This window comes from Heterodontus francisci, chromosome 19 (assembly GCF_036365525.1).
Source record: "Heterodontus francisci isolate sHetFra1 chromosome 19, sHetFra1.hap1, whole genome shotgun sequence".
Lineage (NCBI taxonomy): Eukaryota > Metazoa > Chordata > Chondrichthyes > Heterodontiformes > Heterodontidae > Heterodontus > Heterodontus francisci.
Genome location: NC_090389.1, coordinates 27961620 through 27973818, shown reverse-complemented (window position 1 = coordinate 27973818; position 12199 = coordinate 27961620).

Sequence of the window (12199 nt, the reverse complement as noted above, 5' to 3'; positions counted from 1 at the left end):
CCACTGAATTATGCTTCATGCACAACAGTGCAGCAGCAAACTTTATTTTTTAGTTAATCAATGCTTCAAATTTTTAGAACAGGATTTCCTGTCTCCAACAGAAAGTAGTTACAGCTGATGCCCTGTTCCCAGTTACATCAGCAACTAAAGACTAAAGGATGAAGAAAATGTGGGACAAGGATCTAGGCTCATCCAGCTAGGGCTAGTTTGCATAGGCTGGTTACTTGGGCATTTTGGTATTTGTATTTCCTGCCATGTAAACGTGAACCAGATTCTAGCCAGTTAGCTTTGACCTATCGCCATTGTCGATATGAATTGAAACATTGCATTTGCAGAAAATATTGGGGCCTGGAGCCAAGAAAATAAGTCAGCCAATTATCAGATCCTGAATGCGAAACTAATAATGCTTTGGACCTCAAATCCCAAGTGCTTTTTTTCAGGAAACAGCTGGAGTCACCTAAGGTTCAGGGCCTGAGGTTTTCTTTGAAGTAGGATATGGAACATCAAAGTCCCTTTTGTTTTTGTGAGGCAGTGACTGAGACGAAGGCATTGATAGCTGTTGATTTTTTAAATAAAATCTTTAAATATTTAATTTTTTTAATAATATATAAAATCTCGTGGAAGAGGCTCATATGAAGCATAAATACTGGCATAGACCTGTTGGGCAGAATGGCCTGTTTCTGTGCTTTAAAATTCTATGTAATTCTATAATTTCTTTTTGCAATGTTGGTGGGGGGAGGGGGGGGGAGGGGTGAAGGGAGAAGGAGTTGTCAAAATTTGAGATATAAGCTATAAGGAACAGAGCATTTTTTCCACTCATTCAGTAATTATTAGATGTTGAAAATTTGATCTGTAGTCTTCCACCCACCAGGAGCTGATTCAGACTTCCCAAACTCATTTCACTTAAAACATTTATAGTCAGAGAATTCTGCTGGATTCAAAGCCAGGTCTCAAAGGTGAACAAACAATCATGACTGTAGATTAGTTCAGTTGCAGAGCTATCAGCGCACTGGAAGTAGTTCATCACGTTACATGGAAATCAATTATATTTTTCTCAGCCTGGAGGTTTGCTTTAACTAAAAGCCCATCAATAATATGTGTTTAATCGAGAAAATATACATCTCTGACATAACCACAAACCTATATTTATATTTTCCACTATATCTCCATTTAAATAGGTGTTGAGAAGAACCTTGCTGCTCACTAGATTCCAACCTTTCACTGTGCTCAGAACTGGATGGGCAACCAGGATTGTCAATATGCAGACTTAACAACAGTAATAAGACAGGTGAAACATATAACAAACCAGTTTAGAAACCTAACGGAAGCTGATCAACAGCGTCAAAGAAGCTAACTGCTCAAAGACAGTGCTGAGTATAGGCCTTACACACATGCAGACAAGGGAGTTGGACTGAAAGTGCAGTGGAATTGTGGGCCTGTTATAACCTCAGTGGTGACAATAGCAGATGAATGCTCAACAAATTTATATTTACAAGGTTTTCTCTGCACTTAACAGAGGAATTAGTCCATTTAAATAAATGAGTTAAAAAATGAGTCTTATCTTCTAGATTCTGACAGCCTCCAGTCTTGCCCTCTAATCAATCTGATTGGTTCAGAGGAGCTAGTTCCACCATATAACTAATTTGATTAGTTCTAATGGCCTCAGGTCTTGTCTTCTAACTTATCTCATTGATTTGCACTGACAATGTTTAATACTAAAGAAACAAAGGCTACTTTTTTTTCTTGTGAAACACTAACAAAATGACACAGGAGTTCAAACACTGGCATTTGGAATGTATTTTGAAGTATTTGTTGAGTGTAGGGCATGAAACCCAGGTTATTTCCATCCCTCATCTGTCTTCAAACATCCTGGGCTAATGCTATTTTTTTTATCAGCAATAATTTGCCACATCTAAACATTTGCTGTAAGCTTTAATTGCTGTGTTTCATGTCCCTTTATTTTCTACCCAGTTAAGACCCATCTAGCCAAAACAGCAGGTGAACAAAATGTTCCAAATCTCCTCCAGTCCCCAATAATAACCCAGCAGCAACAAGACACAAGTGGTTCTTCCTCTGATTTTCCTACGTTGCATGGACGGGCACATGGTCTGTACTTACTACCTTTCGATTGCGCTGCAGCTGAGAATGATAACCTAGAATTGTAGAGGTTCAAACCGACATATCCATATGCTGTTACTTTGTTCTATCACAGAACTCTGGGTATCTAAGTAAAATAAATCTGTAATATGATGGAAGTTATTGACAGCTCTCCAGTACCTCGCTAATGGGTTAATGTTAAGTATATCAAGGGATACGGAGCAAAGGCAAGAAAATGGAGTTCATGTGCAAATCAGCCATGATCTAATTGAATGGCGGAGCAGGCCTGAAGAGTTGAATATCCTTCCCCTGTTCCTATGTATGTGAATATCTCCTTTGCTGAAGAAGATTACTCCAAGTTTCCCATTTTTTTCATGGTTTTTTCTGGTTTTTGGTCAGGTTTTTTTGCAAATTCAAACAGGCACAAGTGATGTTGGAAACTTGCTCACAGTTTGGAAGTTTTAGAGGAGTTTTAGAGCAGTGAAATTGCTGCATTGTGCAGTTTTCAAAAAGAATCTCACAAAGACAAGCCATGCAGCAACAAATGAACTGGAATTAATGCTTGACGCGAGGATCCTCCTTGGTGTTTAGCCATCTCATTGCTCAAAGATTTTTTTAAAATGTAGCTCATCTCATGACACATGAAACAACAATGCTGATGCCATCCTCTGCCACAACCACTCATTTCAAAGAGGAACTGTGAGTTCATAGAGAACACATGTCTTACAGCACTTGTTAAAATTCTAGCTGTAATATTTGCCTGCCAAGCTATTCAACAAAGAAAGCCAGTTCATACCCCAATCTAACTCATTCCTACATTACAACAGTCACTACACATCAGAAGTACTTCATTGGCTGTAAAGTGCTTTGGGATGTCCTGTGGTCACGAAAGGCACTATATAAATGCAAATCTTTCCTTCTTTCTTATTCAGCTTAAACACTAGATAATAGTTTCATGGTTCTCATGGCAATAGAGAGCCAAGGGAAGTATTAAAACTATTCTTCGACTTAGCCAGCCTTGATGGAGTAATACATTTTGCTTTGACCTCCTGTGGTGAGGATAAAGCATATTGTGAAGACTGGGCTGTGCTAAGCTAACTGGTCCAATTAAAAGCAGCAGTTAGGATCTCCAATCCTGTTGCTCGTCATGCTGTCCCTGTTTGTGCTGCCTCTGGGTATTGGATGTCTATCCCTTCTCAAAACCTCCATAGAGAAGGGACTTGGTGCAACCATTAAGGCTCATTTGCTGTGGGCACAATTAGGTTTGGGCCTCTACCAAATGGATGCCCATGAAAATGAGGTGGGAGTTAGGCTGCTATTTCCATCTCATTGCAATCACATTTACATTCTTGCAGTTGTTTGAGGTGAAAGTGTTTACCTCACCCATCCTCCTGGAAACCCCAGGAAGGGGTCAACTGCAAAAGGAGCAGAAAATATAGATCACAGGTGTTTTAATCGGTTCTTCACACAAACTTACCAATTACAGACTGATGAATGGTAACAAATACTTTGGGTTCTTTTTATTGAAGACTCACAATCCTATTTACAAGTTACAGGAGAGCTCTAAATGTACATCTTACCAGGGATCAATACAGCTCTGACTGCTGTGTCAGATGTGTATGGCATCACTTCCTGCAGTGATGATACACACTTTTTAAATATTCCATTAAACCAATATCACAACATCCCCCTTTGCTTGAGTAGAACATTACACAATAAGAATAAATTACATAACATAACAGGATTGCTGTGAACACTTTACATAAAAGTTAGACTTCCATCCATTCCATTTAAGAGTCCCTAAAACGTATAGGTAATTTACTAATCGATCCAGACCTCGTAACAGCAAAACTCTTCTGAGATCTAGAATCATCACTATAGTGTTCTTGACTTGTCAATGTATGGGTATCCTGCACATTAGCGTTGTTCTTGTTGTCTTCATAGTGATCTTCCACAACTTCACTCTCAGACAACATCCACAAATGTGCTCTCACTGCTGTTGGAGTATTGGATAAGATGCAGTTGGACAATTTCCTTGGTTGACAGCTGTTCCTCCTCGACATCGCTCCATTAGGTGTTGTAACTTCATAAGATCTTGGCTCGCGGCAAACCTTAGCGACCTCAATGGGAAACCAGGTTCATTCTGTTGGGTAAATAACTCAAACCTTTTGCCCCACGTGTAAACTAGGCAACTCTGCACCAGCTTGCTGATTGGGTGCAGACTTTATCTTCTGCTTCTCCAGTAGACTTTCCTGCACTGATGCAAACCCGGACAGATGATGACTCGGCAGCGTCGTTCTTATCTTTCTCCCGAACATGAATTCGGCTGGTCACAGTAATCCCATGTCCAATGGTGTTGCTCATAAATGCAACATAGCAACCTGGAAATCTTGCTGTTTCCCTGCACTTCACAATAAGCGATTTAACCATATGAATTATTCTCTTGGCAAGACTGTTGGATCATGTGGAGGCTGTCACATGGTTTATGCCCCACTTGGCTCACAGATCCTGTATGCCTGTATATTGTGGACCATGATCTGACACAATGTCAACTGTCTGATGATTGGGAATTTTGAAAAACAATCTGTGATCCAGATGAAATTGTCACTACGAATGGTGAACAGATCCATTGTAATCCTCGACCAGGGATGCGATGGGACCTCATGAGGGTGTAGTGGTTCCCTTTGCTGGTTTGGCTGATGCACTTGGCACATCTTGCACATCCTCACGGCTCTCTCGATATCACAGTTAATCCCAGGCCAGTACACAGTTTCCCTCACCAAGTATCTCGTTCATTTGATGCCCATGCGGCCCTGCTGCAATTGCAACAACATATCCTGCTGAAGAGATTCAGGAATCAACACCTGTCTTCCTTTAAATATTACTCCTCTGAGATACCTAACTCATCTCCATATAGCCAAAAGGATCTTAGGTTGTCTTGAACCTCCTGTATCATATCAGGTCAACCATTGACTTTGTTCCTTTGATCCTTCTGATAAATGCACGGACCAATAACCATGTTTTGCATCTAATTTGGAGAAAGACTTTGCTCCAGCAAATCTTGGGTTTAATCTTGCAATGTCGGAATTTTATGTGGACACCTCAAGTGCACGATTCAAATCTCTTGGGTCCAAACACACCTGAATTGTACTACCTTTCTTCAGTAGACAAGTGATAAAGCTACACTAGTCAGTGTGTTGTTGCACATGATGAATAATGTCATTTCATGTCATTCTTGTTTGGACATATAATGTTGATTGTGGCAAAAGCCTCTAACTCTGATTGCATCCACATATCATATCACATTAATGGTGTGGAAAGCCTGCTCACTTTCAAGTTGAGCTTTCTTCACAGCATCTTCACCGGCTCTATCCTGTTACCAACCTCATGTATACTTCTGTGCTTGTATTGACTTCTGGCACACTCCTTGTTGCTGCTGCCAGTATGCTGCAGATACTTTTTATTTAATTGTGGCTGATTGGAGCTTCTGACCACCTTGTCATAGCCAGATTTCCTGCACTGACATGCCCAATGCCCTTTCAAGCTATACACCTTGCAGTGGTCTTGAAAGGCTGGACAACAGCGGGTGAGGGAGGCTGCATGCCCACAGGATTTATTCTGTTTTGGCGTCTTGGCAACTTCCTCAATAGTCACAGCCGCATCCAGTGCTTGCAAGTGTTGCCTTCCTGCCACAATGGCTTCATACTTCCTACTATCTCTTACCAAGGTGGCAATATAATGCCTTTTCTTTTTTTTCCAATAGATCTCTCTGGAAGGCTTTGATTGGCGTTGAGGCAATGACAAATTCCATGTTTCTCTCTAACAACTTGGCTTCAGAGAAATCATAGTCGCTGCCCTTATCACGGCATCGGCTTACAAACTGATCAATTGCCTCCTTAGGCTGTTTTCTGAATGCTATTAATTCTAAACGGTGGATCTTGAAATTCACCTTTACGCAGTGTTGATCCTCCAGTGTATTTCAGAGCTTCACCGCGTCTTTTTGATCCTTAATGGATAGACCTGATGATGTATTCATTTGATAAAATAGCCATCATTTCCATTGGCTGTTTTAATCTTCATTACCTGTCAGGTTCAGCGATGGATAAATCCAAGATACATAATTCCATTCTCTGACAAAAAAGCTTAAACTCGGATAGGACATCTGTGGCCTTCCAATTCCTGACGGGAAATTTAGTAGTCATTGTTCCGATACTCCTTGCTGCTCAAGGATCCTTCTGGTTTACTGGGGGTTGGATTTCCTTCGATGGAATTACTAAACAGTACTGCAGAGCTGCTGTGCCTGCAGCTTGAGTCTTCACCACGCCCAGCCCTCGTCTCTGTATCACTGCAGTTCTGTGGCGCCTGTCTTGCATGCTTTTTCTTCGGCCCCATGCACAAAGCTGTTTTACTGGGAACCACACCACAATGCCCCAGTGGCTTCACAACCTTTCAGCCTGATTTCAAATCGACTTTATATTCTTATTGACCACTGATCCGATTATCCTTCTATCAGTTACATGCTGTTTTTTCGAGCCTGATTCTCAAGGGTACTTCTACCTCCCGGTGTCTCACTGTATTACTTCTGCTTTTGTAGCAGACCATTTGTGTTGTCCCAATTTCTTTTTTCTGGCTTCTCCCAATCTTTGGACAGGCTCCATTCTATGATCTCTGCACTGAAGCAAATTACCACGATTGCAATCTTCACTGTTGGGCTTTGAATTTACTTCCGCAACGTGCTCTTCAAAAATGCACAGCTGCCATCGTATTGTGTTACTGGACTCTTCACACAAACTTACCGATCACAGACTGATAAATGGTAAGAAATAATTTGGGTTCTTTTTATTGATGACTCATAATACCATATACAAATTACAGGACAGCTCTACATGCACATCTTACGAGGGATCAATACAGCTTCTACTGCTATGTCACATGCTGTATAACATCACTTGCTGCAGTGATGATGCACACTCACTATTTACATATTCCATTAAAGCAATATCACAACAGGTGTCCAACCTTTTTCATCTGCTTTGTACCTGAATGCAAAGTAAAGGAAATTAGCCCCTGTATGTTTTTGTATTTAGCTTGAATTTTAATTTATTTTCTGTTCAATTTATTCATTAATGAGATTGACATTTGACTTGTATTCTTGAGTCCTTTGTTATTTAATCATCATAGATAACATCAGTTCAGATTTTTCTGTTACACTCTGAATCTTTAAGAAGATAATCCATCTTCTGAAATGTCTCTGTCAGAACTTAGTGTCTGTGTTGGATCCTTGTGTTAGAAATACTGACCAAATAGGGTTGCTAGCTGCCATTTTGGATTGATAATCAAGACTTTAAATGCAGTGTCTGGAAATTCCTTTAATGAAAGCCAATTATCAAAAATCTGCTTGTTAACATAAGAAGACATTTCCACCCAGCACCCCCTCCCCTCTGACTTCTGTGTTAAGTGACATATGATGCAGATGTAATGGTTCATTCCAGTTTCAGTGAGTGTCAACATCACCACAAGAGATTTCCAAACAGTCCTAGGTAATGCCTTGCCAACCATTAACCAACACAGCTATTGCCACTTGCCGCACAAGCGTGTGGGTGTATATGAGGTATTTTTATTGGAAGAAAGTAATGACCAGGCGTTCAGGCAAGCTGTCATATTGCAGGAGTTTACTTAGGAAATACTTGCAACTAAAACACAAAGTAACTTCACACTGTGTTAATTAACATCAATACTTTTTTTTACAATATGCTAATTAAGCTGAATATACAAAGCAACAGTGTGAAGTTATATTGTTGTGGTTAGAATCATTTCCTTAGTGACTTCCATATATTATTACACAAATGGTAGACTGTCTAGAAATATTATTCTTGTAATTCTAATTTATTTCTACATCTCTTTTATTAAGCCATTGTACTGTTCAATCAATTAATACAATGAGGTCTACCAATTTTTATTTCTGCTCTATGCCTAATTATAGTTCTGTTACATACTGCAATATAACCTATTCAAAACTTTTGGACAGAACAGTATTCAACTCATTCCAGAAACCTGTGGGACTATTCCCTCGCCACACTCCACATTAGGGAACAACCCTCGTCAATTAAGTGGAGGATAACAGATCAGTCAATGTGTTACAAGGCAGTCACATACGTAGGACAGTTTGAATCATATTATAAAACTGGCATAGTCCCTGATATCTAGTTTTATAAAATATATGTACCATTTTGTTTAAAAAAACCTGTCCATACTATCCTATTCCATTACTATTGCCAATGCTTCCTTAATGACCCATGGTTGCTGTTTTTAACCATGTGGTTTTGCATTACATGACAAGCGGGGTTCTTTTACAATATCATGGTTCCAGATAAAGATTCTACCAACAAGATGTGCAGGTAGATTATAGAATGTGACAGAATCAAGCACTGCTGGATATAATAAACAGACATTAAAGGGTTTTAAGAGTAAATAAAGAGAAACTGTTTCCACTGGCAGAAGGATCAGTAACCAGAGGACACAGATTTAAGGTAATTGGCAAAAGAACCAGAGGTGAAAAGAGGAGAACATTTTTTTAAGCAGCAAGTAGTCACGATCAGGAATGCACTGTTTGAAAGGATGTTGGAAGCAGATTCAGTGATAACCTTTAAAGGAAATTGGATAAATACTTGAGGAAAAATTTACAGGGCTATGGGGAAAGGGCAGGAGAGTGGAACTAAATGGATAAGTCTCAAAAAAACGGTCACCCCCACTCTTCATCTCCCCTTTCAAAAAAAAAACCTCCTGATGTGCTGTATTCTTCTATGATTGTCAATTGCATGTATAAGTACATGGAAAGGAATTTTACTCAACTCAAACAAAAGGAAAACACTATTGGAAAAATGCGTAATCAGTGAAGACCCCTTTAAGAACCTCACCGGAGAACCAAGCGGAGTGGGGGCAGGGATGTTCCCCAGCTATAAATGGGTGAAGGTCAAGAGAAATAGAGAGAGCTGAAAAGTACACTGTTTGAATTCTAAAAGATGGTTGAAACTCGGATTGATCGGTAACTACTGTTTGTAGGAGAAAGGAAACTCTGAGACCGTAGAACCATGTGACACATGGTGTCAGAAGTAGTAGCCGTGTCTCTGTGAGAGAAAGCAAGAGCCTGACCCCGATGAAAGAAATGTTCAGAGAACTAGTGTGGACCACGCGAAACAAGACCACACAGTGGATCTCTCACCTCTTTACTTCACTTGAACCTTGCCCGTTTATGTTCAACTGGCAGTCCTCCCCCAATTGCAATTACCTTTTAAAGGGGAGGTTCTTAAAGAGGCCATATACTGTCCCTTAAAGGTAAGGTTTCTTAAAGGGCCAAACCCTCACTTGTTGATTAAAACCGTGATCAGTTTACAGCTGACATATTGGCCTTCAGTCACCCAGCTGAAACCAGATTTTGCTGGAGGTTGTCTGAGACATCCCATTAGATGGACAATAACATTTTATGTAAAAGGATAGTCGCACTGAGATGCTACCATTTACCCAGGATACCTGGATGATGCTACACAGGTTTCTACACTGAGACTAGCACAAGATCACTCTTGATGTCTTGTCAAAGTCAATATTACTCTGGCTATGCAGATTCATCATGAATATCCATTTAGTGTTCTTCCAATCTCATTTTGTACTCGTAATGCCTCTTTTAAACAAATAGGCGGCTTTTTATGTGGTCTTTTCATACTCTGACATCTAATATTCTGTCCTCACCTACTCTGCACACAAACTGTTTGCCTGGCCTTTTCTGGGAGACCAGTTAGACATATTTCCTTTCTAGTTATCTCTTCAGATTAGTACCAGGGAAACTATAACTCGAACTGTCATCTTTTACCTCTAAATAAAAGCAAAATACTGCGGATGTTGGAAATCTGAAATAAAAACAAGAAATGCTGGAAATACTCAGCAGGCCTGGTAGTATCTGTGGAGAGAGAAGCAGAGTTAATGTTTCAGGTCAGTGACCTGTTCAGGTCAGTTCTGAAGAAGATTCACTGACCTGAAACGTTAACTCTGCTTCTCTCTCCACAGATGCCGCCAGACCTGCTGAGTATTTCCAGCATTTCCTGTTTTTATATCTTTTTCCTCTATCCTTGACCTCTTCTGTATTCAAGGCCAAGCATCAGCAGCTTGCTTTCTTACTAAACTCTCTCCGTTTTTACAAAGCATGTGTGTTTGGAATCTTTCTGCACTTTTGTTGAGTATAATGCCAAGGAAGATGATGCAACTCATTCTCTCCCGACCACAATAGATGTCAGCAGTCCTCCATCTCTCACTGTTGTACATGGCTAAGCTGCTGCTAATCTCATGATTCAACACAAGTGACAGCGCTCATCTTGATATCACACAATTATCTGCTTTCCTTGGAACTACAGTTCTGTTCTTTTAATAGCATTTGGAATTGGATCCTTCTTTTAAATAAAATACCTTTAATATTAAATCCTTACAAAAAACTGTCAAGTTCAAAATTGGACTTTAATATTATGATACCTGGATTTTCGAACTAAATTTATACTGGTAGAAAAATTACTAGCATAGAGCAGCCCAATTGCATTCTGGTTTGACTGTGCTATCCCAGCCAGGTTGACTAGGGCAGTTTGATGCTGGAGCAACTTTGTACTCAATACATAATAGCATAGCACCACAGGACCCAATTCTGTTACTTCCTCTATACACACATACTTGCATCAGTGCATCGTCGACTTTGGGAGGATAGACTCACACTGATACATAGAATCATACAGCACAGAAGGAGGCCATTCAGTCTTTGTGTTGCTGCTGGTTCTTTGAAAAAGCTATTCAATAAATCCCACTCCCTGCTCTTTCCTCATAGTCCTTCAAGTAAATATCAAATTCCCTTTTGAAAGTTATTATTGAATCTGCTTTCAACAACCTTTCAGGCAGATCGTTATAACTCACCGTTTAAAAAAATTCTCATTCCCCCGCACCCCGCCCCCCCCCCACCCCCGACATTTTTTTGGCCAATTATCAAAAAATTTGTGTCTTCTGGTTATTGACCCTCCTGTCAATGGAAACAGTTTCTCCAAATTTACTGTATCAGATCCCCTCATAATTCTGAACCTCTCTATTAAATCTCCCTTAACCTTCGCTGCTCTTCTTCACTACGCATATTGCTCTCTCAAAGAGCTGGTGCAGACTCGATGTGCCAAATAGCCTCCTTCTGTGCTGTACTATTCTATGATTTTATATGAAGCCAGCTGAAGCAGCCACACTTTGGGTATTCCAATGTTGTGCTCATGTGCCTGAGCATGTGTCTTGACACTTGGAGGTTTGAAGGTAAATGGAGGCACACACACTTTTCTGGCTAGATGGCCATATTTTACTTTTGGTAATGCACTAACAGGGAGGAATATTTTTGAGCTAACCATTACTTAATATGCACTTACTCAAGATTCAATCATACTTGTCAAGATATTTTGATTAGATGTTGACTGTTAAAATCCTCTTGAGAATATTTCAGCACAATTAAACCTCTTTGGTGACACATGCACAAAAACACTACTGGAAATACCTCACAAGATGAATATACACACAAATGCAGATCTTCCCTTCTATGTTCAAAACGTTCACATAGAATTCCATTATACAATGTTTAGAGAAGGAACATTTTCACTTTCTTTCATGTTTTGGAAAGTAGTCCATAGATATCAAGCCTGTATTAACACACAGGACACATTGGGATGGCATTACTGTTAGGGCATAACTCAAACTATCACAACTTCCATCAATTGTCAATTGGACAAAGTTGCTGGTCAAGTCCACAGAAGAACAAAAAAGGCATCAGACAGATACTCTGTCTGCCCTCTCAGGTGGATGTAAACAATCCCATGGTGCCATTTAGAAGAAGAGCAGGGGAGTTCTCCCCTTTGGGTTGGCCAATATTTATCCCTCAACCAACGTCAAAAACAGATTATCCGGTCATTATCACATTACTGTTTGTGGGATCTTGCTGCGTGCAAATTGGCTGCTGGATTTTCTACATTACAACAGGGACTACACGTCAAAAGTATTGCATTGGCTGGAAAGCACTTTGGGACATCCTGAGATGGTG